General features: G+C 39.3%; 1 protein-coding gene across 7 annotated transcripts in view; it reads left to right on the top strand.

Moving 5' to 3' along the window:
* The window catches only part of SGMS2 (sphingomyelin synthase 2), a 60,800-nt gene that overhangs the window by 36,664 nt on the left and 11,415 nt on the right, over positions 1-12,721 (top strand). The gene's annotated exons all lie outside the window — the stretch shown is intronic.

Genomic DNA, 12,721 nt, shown 5'->3' with positions numbered 1-12,721 from the left:
GAACAATTGACAGTGTCTGTGAAGCTGTAGCAAAATGAAAGTAATCTGCATTGAAAGGTTTGAGATACTGAGAAAGCAAGCTACATGAAAGCTTAAGACTCCGAAAAGGTTTCTTTTGGCACTTTTTATCTGAATTACTTTGCCTGTTAAGACTGAGGTAGAACAGCGACTTTCACTGTTATGTTTGTAGGGTGTTCATAAAAGTCATAATGTAAAAAAGGTGTAAGCCCAATGGTTTTTTGCAGTATCACAAAATACGCAGTGATGAAGCATCTTTTTTGTTTGTTCAAAAGCAGCTGACTCCCAGCTTAATGACCAGTTCAGCTTAGCACACTTTACTGTCCAGATCTAGAATACTGAAATATTTCCATTTGAGAAGATAGATTAAGTAAGTAGGAAGAAGAGTTCTTAATAGTCTCGCTTTCTAGAGTGGAGAAGTTGTGATGGAAGTTGGCACAAAGGTGAATGTTTCTCAATAGCGCTTTGTCAGGGTATGTTGGCACTGAGGATTTGAAGAGAAGAAACAACAAAATATGCTCTCAAGAGTTTTTAAATTAAGGTGGTGACTTTTTGCCAAACAAAAGCTGAAACCAGTGAATAAAGTGAAGCCAGAGAATAAGAAGAGAGAATACTGGATACTTATGTTAATGTCTTGAGCAGTGTGTATAATCTATTAAATCCTTCACTACAAAACTCTAGGAAGGCAAAGATTTTTACTTTAGAGTAAAAAATCAAAAGATCAGAGATTCTGTAGCCGGAGCACATTCATAACTTAAAACTGAAATCCCTCATGCTCTTATACAGGAAGTTTGCAGGGAGTTGTAGCATGAACTATAGAAAAAGAAATTGAACCCTGAATAGCTACTGAATACAGTACATCTTCAAAAGCAGTGTACAATTTCCATATTTCATTTTTCTGCTGTTGGATTAGGGAAGGAATGTGTGAAAGTATTAGTGCTCTGATTTTAAAATTCATTTGTGTGTAGGAGCAGGGCAAAAGTTGATGGAGTAACTGAAGAGACCAGTCTGACTGGGATCTAGAGCAAAAGCCATCAGACTGCTGGAAGATCAAGTTAACCTTTGTCAGATTCTAAGTGGGAAGTCAAATAACTGTGGTTGTGCAGTTGAAGATTTTTTTTTTCCCAGCAAGCATGGACAGCAGCCCAAGTCCATATGTATGTCAAATCTTGAATACTTCAGAGAAATCAGCTAGAAAATCATGAGCGTTCGAGAGCTGATTGAACAGGAACTGTAGATTAGTGTTTGCAGCAATTCTATGTATTCTTCCATTCAGGTTAGGGTGTTGTGATGTGGGTGGATAGGTAACTCAATGAAAGGCTGGTTGGACTCAGAGGATGATTAATGGGTTATACTCTACCTGGAGATCAGTAACGAGGAGTACTGCAGGAGTCTGTCCTTGCACTTGTCCTACTTAATTTCTTTATCAATGACCTGGAGAAGGCAACAGTATGCTCTTATCAGGTTTGCAGGTGACCCCAAATTAGAGGGATCAGTCAGTACACTCAAGGGCAGGGCTGCTTTCTGAGACCTGGGCAGGCCAGAGGAGAATGAGCTACAGGAACCTTAGGAAGTTCAACAAGGGCAAGTGGAAAGTCTTGCCCCTGCTCTTCTAATAAGAAAGAGTTATTGTAACAGGATAGGCTGAGGACTAACTAATTGGTTGTCAGCTATGATGTAAAGGGGTATAATGTGTACTGGCAGCAAGGAAAGCAAACAATATTCTGGACTGTATTAATGGGAGCATACCCAGCAGGTAGAGGGCAGTAATTATTCCCCTTTACTCAGCACATATTAGGTTGTATGTAGAATACTATGTCCAGTTTTAGGCCTCTGTTACAGGAAAAAGGTTGATAAGCCGGAAGCAAGTCCAGCAGTCTGGTCATGGTGGGCAGAAGGACCACTGAAATGGTTACAAGGTTGGAGCAAGGTTGGTTCCCTACGTGGAAAGGCTGAGGGAGCTGGAAGAAGAGAAGGCTTGGGGGGTCCCAACAGCAGCCTTTTGGTACCTACGAGGAGGAGGTTAACAAGAACAGAGCCAGGCCATTCAGTGGCATGTGGTGGGGGACTGAGGAACGAGAGGCCTAAGTTGTAATGAGAAGGTCTGAGTAGATGTACTCGGGGGGGGGGGGGGGGGGGGGAAGGAAAAACTGTACTTGAAGAAAAGCTTTTACCCTGGGGACAGCTGAGTGGTGGAAGAAGCTGCTTGAAGAGGATGTTGTTAAAAATGCAGCTAGGTAAAGCCATGAGCAACCTGGTCTTATCTCATAGCTAATGCTGCTCGGAGGAGGAGATCTCCTGAGGTCCCTTCAAACCTGAATGGTTCTGTTATCACTTCTGATTCTATAGATATGACTGATGCAGTTTGACCATGCTCCAGGCTTTCCTTTTAGGAAGGACTGTTAACCTGTACATAAGATGTTTATGCAGTACACATGTGGGTTATTGTTAGAAACTAGTTACTTTAGCACTAAAAGATCACAGGCAATAGACATTTGACACTTGCTGTGAGCTTGGCTCTCAGAAGATAGGAAGGATTAATAACCAGGAAAGGTTTTCACAGTATTGGGATACTAAGCACCCATTTGTTTTATCAGAAGGAAACAAGCTTTTGGTCTCAACATGTGACTTGTTTGGAGGCTGAGGACCAAACAATTGAAGAGTTTGAGGATACCTTCAAAGGATTAGGACAAATCTATTCAGCAGTGTTCAGAATGATGGAAGAGCTCTAAAATTGTTTTGTCCCCTTCACCCTCCCCCTTCCTTCCCAACCCTGGTTTAGGTAGTCACTGGGGTCCTGGCAACACTCTTACTGAAAAACATGCATGCATACATTGTACATACACACATGTGTATATGTGTGGGTCTGAATATTTCTGTTCCTTTGGGCAGATACTGTTTCAGAAACCAGGCACTGCTGTAGAGCAGATTAGATACTAAATACCAGGAAAATAGAAATTAATATCCTTCCTACTGTTGGGAATTGGTTGATAAGAGGCAGAATTTCACAGAACTAATAAGCTTAGATCTGGACAAATAGACACTCAGATAAAGAGCAGCTTCAAGGTTGCTGGTTAGGTGTAAAGGTTCCCTGGAAGACAGTTATTTGGGGCGTTAGTAAATGATCTTAAGTGACAGAACTGCAAAGAAAACATGGTCAAAATACTCTCTACCTCCCAAAAGAGAGATCTGCTCTACTTTAACTACTTATCCTTTGTATAAGGTGTCATTTTCAGTAGTAGATGTTCTTTATGAAAGTTGAAATTTATTGCAAGTAAATTTTAATTAACAATCTCAGTTCTGAGAGCATCTGAAAGAACACTATTTTTGTAACAGGCCTGTATGTTACCAATGCTTGGTTAGAATTACATGAGCAAGAACTGTGTTGGCAGGGCATTAGAGAATTGAGATAAAACTTAACTTTTAGGCTGTCAAACTGCAATTTATTTTTGCATGTATTTATATAATGTGAGCATAAATATTGTACATCTGAAAGAAGAACACAGCTCTGAACACAGGTTTACTTAGTATACCTGTTTCCCTACAGTAAAGATATTAAGCTCAACCCTACTTCTGCAAGGTTAAATGTTTCATGTAAGGCATGCATATACCGTGGAAGTAGTGACACTGTAAAAACAAATTGAGACCAGGAATGCTCGTGGTTTGGGGTTGTCTTGTTTGCTTTAACAGAAGAAACCCTAAGAAGCTAGTTCTTATTCCGTGCTGTCAGGGTAGCAGAGGGTACTCAGCTTCTTTCCTAGTTCTGGTTCCATGGGTAGTCTGAAAAACTTTGACTGAAAAGATTAATATGCATGTACTATATGAAACTAGCTATGCTTATTTCTCCTAATTATGTGATAGGTAGAGGTATGCTACTGTAGCTTTCTCATGCAACTGGAAGTCATGCCAAAGTTTTTTCCTGCAGTACTTTATTTCCAGACCCTTTTATTTCAACTAGCAAATATGAAAATATATTATGACTACACCAAATGATTGGGCTAGCCTTAGTAAAAATGAATGGAGTTTAAAAATAATTCTGCATAAGAACTTTTTCAATCTTGTATATAAGTGACTTTTTAAAATGTCAAAGTAGATTAGTCTTATTTTAAATACTTTTGTTCCAATAGTGCAGTTCATATTTGGAACAGCAGATTAAGAACTGAATTTGGAAAGCTTGTACAAATTTTGACTAATCAGTACTTGAAACCTAGAGTTTAAAGTATTTTGAGAAAGGTTGTAAAAGTTCCAAATATTGGATGAGAGACATCAAATGTGAAGGAGCTGTGTGAAAATACCTTTATGTGAAAATAAGTGACTGACAAGCTGAATGCTCGTTTGTGCTAAAATTTAGCAATGAGCCAGATATAAAAGTGCTTTCTTAAACTGTACCCTCAGTCAATTACTTATCTTATTTCTTTCTAAATGATATTCAAATGGGGGTGTAGAAAACTAAGTAGAAGTTACTTTGCCTGAAGCAACAAGAAGCTCAGAATAAACTGTTACCACCCCTGCTCTGTTTGTCTCTTTCACTTTCAGATACTCCTTGAAATGTTATTCATGATTGCAATTACTACTCTGTAATATTGCTGGCTGAGAAGCTCTGCTCTTTGACAAGGAGCTTTAAAAAACATGGAAGCTGTTATAAGAAGAAAACTTATCCCTAAAACCTGAGTGTATCCCTTAAAGGAATTGTATTTTAACTTTTTGTTATTTTGCCAGTTTTGTGCAGGAGTCTGTGGAGTCCCCCTAGTGGATGCTCCATAGCTTACAGTAACTGGGTTTGATTTTAGGTCCTGGATGCTTGTAAGATAGCTGGGCCTAGGCATAGCCTAGGTACTGAAGAAGTCCCTAAGGCCTGCTCTTAGGCAGTAAATGGGCATCTGTTTCTTCACATGGGGGCATTTGAGACTCCACAAAGGAAGAAGTAGGTTCTTTTACCTAAATCAATATAAGGGCAACATGGAAGCTAAAAAGGAGCACAGGCTTTCTAGGGAGCTGTACAGGTCTGTTTTCGTCAGCCACAAGTGTGCTTTGCTGTTAGGTTTTTTCACTTCAATATCCATATTCCTTATGTGCTATTTTGGAGTTCCTTTTCAGCCTATATTTGGGGGGGGGGGGAAGGAGGGGTGTCAAGCTGTTCTCTCTCCTGCTTGTGTTTCTCTGGCCAGTCAGCTGGCAGCAAGGGGTTGAAAGCTTCAAGCAGAGCCCTTCCCCCCCCCCCCCCCATAGGTTTTCTAATTTCTTTCAGAATACAGGGGAAATGGATTGAAAAGATACTGTAAATAAAATACTGTCTGGTGCATCACTGCTCAGATTGTTTACAGTGATGGTTCAAGACCTATATCCAATTCTTGACTGCAGTATGCACTCAGCTTGAAATAATCTTGCTGATTTATCAGAAACAGTAGATCAGAATGCTTTACAGTCCTCCAAAAACTGAGGAAGGAACACAACTTTATTCTGCAAGCTTTAGGCATATGAAAATCTGAATGCCGCTCTACTTCTAGGTTGTTAGGTTACTGTTCATCTGTGGTTAAGTTGCTCTTTGATCTCAAAGGCTTAATTGGATATAATTAAATATTTTGAAAATAGTCTTTCTTTGACAACCTCATGTTACTAGTGGTGTTGGGTATATGTGGGGAGGAATCTCACTCTTGTGACCTACGGCTGTAGGAGTAAAGCTCAAATCTCAGCTAGATCTGAAGAATTAACTTGGGGGAAATTGCACCTACTGTTTTTGAAGCTTTTGTATGTATTAAATTTGACACAAATTACACCAAGGCAAAGCTATTTAATTTGTAGGATTTGTATTTTTGCCTGTAAGTGGTAAGGAATGTAATGTAGCCCCATATACATCTCTTGGCTGCTTGTGGGAGATACCGTCTCTCTCTCAACTCCTGTTTTACGTTATTTCTGATCTAATTAACGAGGTTTCATCACCAACTTGTTAGTGTAGAACACTATTTTTGGACATGTCGTCTTCTCCCTTTAAAGGAACAAAAAAAGTTAAACTTGTATCTGTTAGGACTCCTTGAAAATTTGGTGTGTGAGGAACTTAAATTTCTATCTTTATTTCCAAAGAATAGCACCTGGAAGAAATCTGTTGTCATTTATGGAGCTTGGAAAGTAGATTAGAAAATGCTTCAGCCTAAAATACTGCCTAGTATATGAGTGAGTTTCGAGGAAAATTTTTGATCTTTTGGTATACAATTTCAGTTAGGCAGTTTGAATTACTTAATGTTGAGTAAGCTGATATAACAGCGGTGTATTTTTACAAAGTTAAAAGTAGAATTATTTTTGATGTCACTAAGTGAAGCTGAGGCAGCTACATCAAGTGTTTTTTTGTTACTGTTACTTAACACAGCATTAAAGTGCATCTCTAACCCTAAATATTTTGATGACTAGAAATGAAAGCTTCTTGCTTAGTTAGCCAGTCAAAGCACCTGCTTTGTTTTTGGGGGGGGGGGGGGGGGGTTCAAATTATTTGCTACTGTGTCTGTGCTTGGCTCTTAATTTGGGGGAATATTAAATTAATAGAGCACTTCAATGGAGAGTCAGTGTCTTTGATTGCTATTAGTGCAAGATACAGAGCAGTTCTCATAATTTGTCTTCCATAAGGTAACTTACTGGGCTTTTATCCCCCCCCCACCCCCTCCATGCTTGAGCTAAGTTTGAAGATGATGGAGCGTTTTGATCAATCCCTTCTGTTGGGAGATGGGGGAAGAAGGGGTGCAGGGGGAGCAGCTGGAGGGAGTTTATGGGTATGGTTGCTTACAGACAGTTATCTTCTCTCAGTATTGATAGCATTCAGAATCTAAGCTTTCTTTTTGAGGGAAGCTCTCCTTGCCAGAACTCCTGAGACTTTTTTGTTTCTGTTTTCTGATACTTTCTGAATGGAAGCTTGTTAGTCCAGAGATGAAAAATGACTCTTGCTGCTCAGAGGTGTAAGCAGTGTAAGAGAAGGCATCAAGAGGTAGAAAACAAAGGACAACCGTAGAGAAATCCTCACTCTTAATGGCGTGTTGGGACAGTTCAGCTTTTACTTGGACACAACACTACTACAAGTCCAGTTAAAAGTAAATAGCAGTCATAACCCTCCTTGGGAGGGAGATACTGTGGTCTTCCTTAAGTAAATTATATGCCAGTAGTGTAGTGGGACAAATATGCCTCGTGCATGCAGAAACTTGTGGATGCAGAGAGGAAGTTTTAGGATCAGCATGGAGTTATATTAGGTGCTTTGAATGTAGTAGATGAGGTTATTGAAAACACTGAGATTTCAAATAAAAACTGCCTTATACTCACCTCAAGTTGTGCAGGGAAGTTCCAGTAAAGGCAGATTGCCTCCAGAGTTTGTCCAAGGCTATTCTGACAAGATCGGTTTCTTTAGTAAGAATTCTTTGGCCTTGTAGGCAGAATGTTGAAAAATACAAAGTCTAAAGGAGATGTTAAAGATGCCTGCACTTTCTCATTCTGAGATCTGTGGAGCTGTTTATCAGGAGAGAGGAGGGAAATCTCATGTGAGCAGGAAACTCTCAAGAAAAAAGCTTGATGGAATCAAGGTAGCTAACTTCCCTGAAGCAACAGGCCAGATTCTTTAAGCTGATGCTGTGTGGTTTTTTGTTTGTTTTTAAGCATAGTATAGGTACTTCCCCTACCCCCAATAATACCTATTAAAGTACTAAGGTCAGAGTACTACTTTTCCCTTATTAAAGATGGCATGTGCCCTCTTATCTCCTGGGAGTGAACAGAGTCCACCTATTTCAGTGTGTGTGTAGGCAGAGCCTGGGGAATGATGGGGGCCCATAAGTGAGCTGTAATCTCTCTTCTACGCCTACATCATGCAACCGTTTCCTCTGAATGGGGTATCTTCTGGAAGGTGATAATGTTAGGTCTGTAAGTAACTTGTATGTGATTGTATTCATCTGTATCACAGCAAAGCTAAGAAGACAGAGTGAAGAGCTTATTTTGGCTCTCACTTCTGGAATCTTTAAAACACTTTGCTGCTTTGGGGTCAGTGTATCCAGTGATTCAATGGAAGTTAGTCAAGAAATGCTGAACATAACAAAATGCAGATAAAAGGCAGAACTCCCAGCCCTTAATGTGGAGGTGTTGATATCTGCTAATAATTGGCTGTGCTTGCATGTGAGATGGTGATCAGATTTTGCACGTTGCTTTGGCCTTGTAGACAGTGTTTGGGAACTCCAGGGTTGGGGACCAGGCCAAAGGGTGTCTAGTGGTATGCTCTCACTGACTAAATAAGCATAAAGATGACTGTGTGTACCTGATGGGGGGGGGGAGGGATGTTTGTGTATTTCTTGGGTTTGGGGGGGTTTTTTGGTCATTGGGTGTACCTGTTAATAACAAAGCTGCAGACAGACTAATTCTGCAGTTTTCATACAAAAACTGTATCCTATGGGGAGGGGGGAAAAGTAACTGCTCAGTTATTTATAACTTAGTGGCAATTAAAATCTTATTCTGATTGGAGCAGGCTTCTAGAGGTGAAGGGCACAGCTGCAGGAATTCAGCAATTCACTTGCTTTGTCATTAAGAATGCCAATTATTTAAAAAATACAGTGGAAGGTTTCTGTTTTCCATTCATAGTGTTCTGAACAGCATAGCTTGAAAATGGGAGGAAAAAGTAAAAACAGATGTTGTATAAATTGAAGCACTCTTCTGTTTCTTCCATTTTTAGCATAATATTTATCTAAATGTGTTTGACTTCTAAGTGTTTCAAAATGTGAAGGCCAGTGAAGAACAGGGACGGCTATATTCCCTTGAGACCTAGAGAGTAACACTATTGCCTATGTTCAGCTACTCCTTGTATTTACGTTTTTGTTTATTTGTATGTGCTAGTTCGTTGCACTGAAGAAATTTGTTTACTTAAACACTGCTTCCAGAACTTATACTTACGATAGCACAAATCGGAACAGTTACTTTATGGTGATGGAAGACTTTGAAATTGCTCTTGCTATCTTCCATTTCAATTAGGTGAAGTGATAGTGATATGTGGTTCTTTGTTGTGGTGATGGTATTTTTTTTAATACATGACTTCAGAATCCTGAAATAAATGTAGTTAACAGTTGCTCATTTAATATTGTTTTAGTTTGCCCTCTGCAAAAAGCAAGGGTAGTACAATCACATTGTGAGTCTTGTCTGTCAGTCCAGGTCCAGAACTTGCCTGGTTTGAGGGAGACATTTTGAAGATATTAAGCTGTTACTGTATCCTCAAAACAAGTAAATGGAAGGAGGGCTCTAATATTGCAACATTAAAGTTGCCCCTTGGTAAACTTCAGAGTGCAGTACAGCTCAACACAAAGCCATAGGAAGCCAAGCTCAGCTGTTTCTTACAGAACCATTTTTTTTCTGCTTCTATCTCAGTGGAAGCTTTTTGAATGTCCTGTCATTTATATTGGAGATCTTGTTGCATCACAGATGTCTTGAACTTTTTCATAAGTCTGAGGCCTGCATGAACTTCTGAGCACTCTACTGCTTGTACTAGCTCCTGGCACAGCAAGAAGTACTTGGAGGTGGGCTTCCAGGCGCTCTAATCCTACTTACAGGATGCGTATGGATAATCCAATTTGGATGCCATATTATGCTGCTTATTGCTGACACTGGAACCTAAGCTACTTAAAAGAGGCCATGAAACAGATGGCCCTAATGGCCTTTTCAGGCAACGGAAGTGCTTTCCTTAATGCTAAGAATTTGATTTAGCAGATTTACCTGTCCAACTGATATATTCTGCAGTAGGATAGTCACTTTCTTTTAAATGAAGCTGTGAGGCCAAACTTCTATTTCTTTGACCTATGTCCTTTTCTTTTAAGTGTGCTGACTCCAAGATGCTATGTTCTTTGATCTTCAGTGATCAAAAGGTGCACAACTTCTTGTGAAGTAGATTGCTTGCAGTGATTAGTAATCCCTGAAATAGATGTGCAAGATAAAGATTACATTCTGGGAAACAAAAAATAAGTGGCTTCACTTGTGAATGTTGCATTAGTATAATGTTCCATTAAGATTTGGTGTATTTTGGTATAATGAAATCCTGCAGGGAAAGGCTAGAACCAGACAGTTTCACTTGTTAAAGCTTTATTGAATGTTCTCCTACTTTGAGGGTGGTTAAAGGTTGTGTTGGAGAAAACTGACTTTCAATGCACTGTCATATTTTTTGATATGAAAACATCAAAGCATGTTTCATACTTGTTTGAGGCTGGAGATATACAATACACTTCTGAAGTGTGTTGCATCACGTTTTGCTGGAAATCATAATATGAAAGAATTAAGTTTTTATAAATGAAGGGACTTATCAGGGTATTCAGTTGTTCTGTCAGTACAGTATTTTTCTTGCTATAAGTAAAAGTGTGACAAGGCTCTGGGAAACTCTTCTATGATCTCTACTTATTGTGGGATAGGATCACCTGTGTTTTGTATTGCTTTTGGGGCAGAATGAAACAGTTGGCATACTATTTCTTTCTCCTGTCCATTTAATGGAAACACATGACAAATCATCAGTTAGACTATGGCTCTTAGATAAATTCAGAGAGATGCAGCAGGAAAACAATGTCGTGTTTGTATGTCACTATTTTTATTTAATGAAACATTGTTCTAGGTTCTAATGCCTACTGGAGCAGAGTATATAAAAGCTTATTTTTCTGTTGCTGGTGTTTTGTTGTTAATTATTGGAAACAGAACATTATTTCTAAGCTGCTTAGTTAAAGAGTAGATGTGTAGGAGATGGATGTAAAGGAGCTTGCTATATAATCAACTTAATTGGAACTAGACTTGTTTGCTTTTGAGATCAGGTCTCATTAAAACAGCGAAGCAAACAATGCTTGAGGATGAAATAGGCATTGAATGTTTTCCTTCTGTCTTCCCCCACTTGTTCAACTCAGTGTTTTTTACTGCAACTGGTGACTGAATCTGATTCATGAAAGCAGGTGGTGATAATTTGATTGAAGAAAAAAGGTACAATGTTAAAGTAAACAGAAGTTGTAGCATGCTCCCACAGGGCAATCTCTTCCAGTGATCTAGATCTCTCAAATGAGATCTTGACTATGTATGAAAACAAGGTTTGGTTCTTTCCTTCCTTCCAAATGCTCATGGATGGTTCCAAGCTTGTGAATCTTTCTGCTTCAAATTTGGGTTCCAAAGCAGAATATTGCAAGCATTCTACAGAAATTAAATACTGACAACCTGAGCAAAACATTTCTTTGACCTACTCTTGGAAACAACTGAACTGGAGTAAAAGATTCCTCCTCTCCCCCCTCCCCCCCCCCAAATGATAAGGAAAATGTAACAGTGTAAAACTCTGCTGACATGCATGTGAAAGCACTGTTGATCAGTGTAAAGATTCTACAATTATGCTGTTCTTCTAGGTATTGATGAAGTCTTCATTGCAGAAGACTTTGCTACTTTAATTGCAAGGGTTTGTAAGTCTTGTCTTGAGCATTATCTGCATTCATCTGTGTGTAGATGTGAAATTAAAGCAGAAACACTCTTTCCTGTATTGTCTCTGTAGCATTGTCACATGCTTATCTCCAGTAGACTGAGGGAGCAGAAGAATGTGTGTGCTAGGAGAAGGACTTGTGAAAGCTGGAGTGTCATTCTGCTTCTGTATTAAGTAAGGCTGTTTCTTTTGGAGTTGCTACCAGAGCATATTCATCCTGGTTGTAAGAAGCGTCACAGAGAAGTTGTTGCCCAGGTGCTGGGTTAAGTATCCCCTTCTAGGGCAGTGAAATTTACAGTCTGGTAATAAGAGGGAGGAAAGTATCAGAAATTATTATATCATCTTGTGGTATGTTTGTGGTTGTTCTTCCTGTTTTCATATACTTACTGATAGGGATTTAGAAAAAGCCAACTGGTGACTGAGTTCAGGGGATACTGCTGAGCAGTTAACTTAGAAATGTTGCTTGAAAATTTTAGGACTACCTGTTTGAATGTTATTTGGGATTAGAACCTTTAGCCCCTTCTCACTTTGAGCAGTAAGAAGAGCAGCTAAGATGTCGGTGGGATTTTCATGCTGACTATATTAAATGTGTTCCTCCCTTTTTTATTCTTATTTTTTTAAAGTTCTGCCACTTTTTAAACAGGATTACCAACTATGAGCATGAAGTGATTTAAAGACAGATAACTATTAGCCTTTTTTAATTTGACTAGGGGGTTTCCTTTTTTAACACATGTAAGGTAATATTGACTGGCTGAACGAACATGTAGCCTTCCTGCACAGGGGAGTGGAGCTGCAGCCTTGTGCTACAAGGAAATAATAGTACTTCAGAGGGTGTAGCTTTGGGATACAGCAACACAGGCTTCAGGTTTAATGATAGGACCTCATCAGGGGAGTTCAAATGCTTTTCAGACTATTTTGGTTTTAAATAGTGTAATGATAGATCTCTTGCTATCAAGGACAGTGTGGGGTTTTTTTGGTGTGTTTTTTTTAAGTCAAGTTCTATGATGTAACGGTTAGGGAGACCAGCAACTCAGTTTCTGTCACAATGACTTAACTGCACATAAGGTGTTATGTGCTGCAGCAGCCTGTACTGGCATGCAGGAACCTGTGGTGGTGGTAGACTTCTCCCCATAGAGAAGTGATAAGGAATGAGAGGATTATAATTAGCTGATAAAGGGGGAAAACTTATCATATGATTAGACAGTGCTTGCTGTAGGAGCTGAGCAGAGTAATAAAAATATACGTCACAACTGTGGTAAG

Source organism: Struthio camelus, chromosome 4 (assembly GCF_040807025.1).
Source record: "Struthio camelus isolate bStrCam1 chromosome 4, bStrCam1.hap1, whole genome shotgun sequence".
Lineage (NCBI taxonomy): Eukaryota > Metazoa > Chordata > Aves > Struthioniformes > Struthionidae > Struthio > Struthio camelus.
This window is presented reverse-complemented; position numbering and strand designations above follow the sequence as displayed.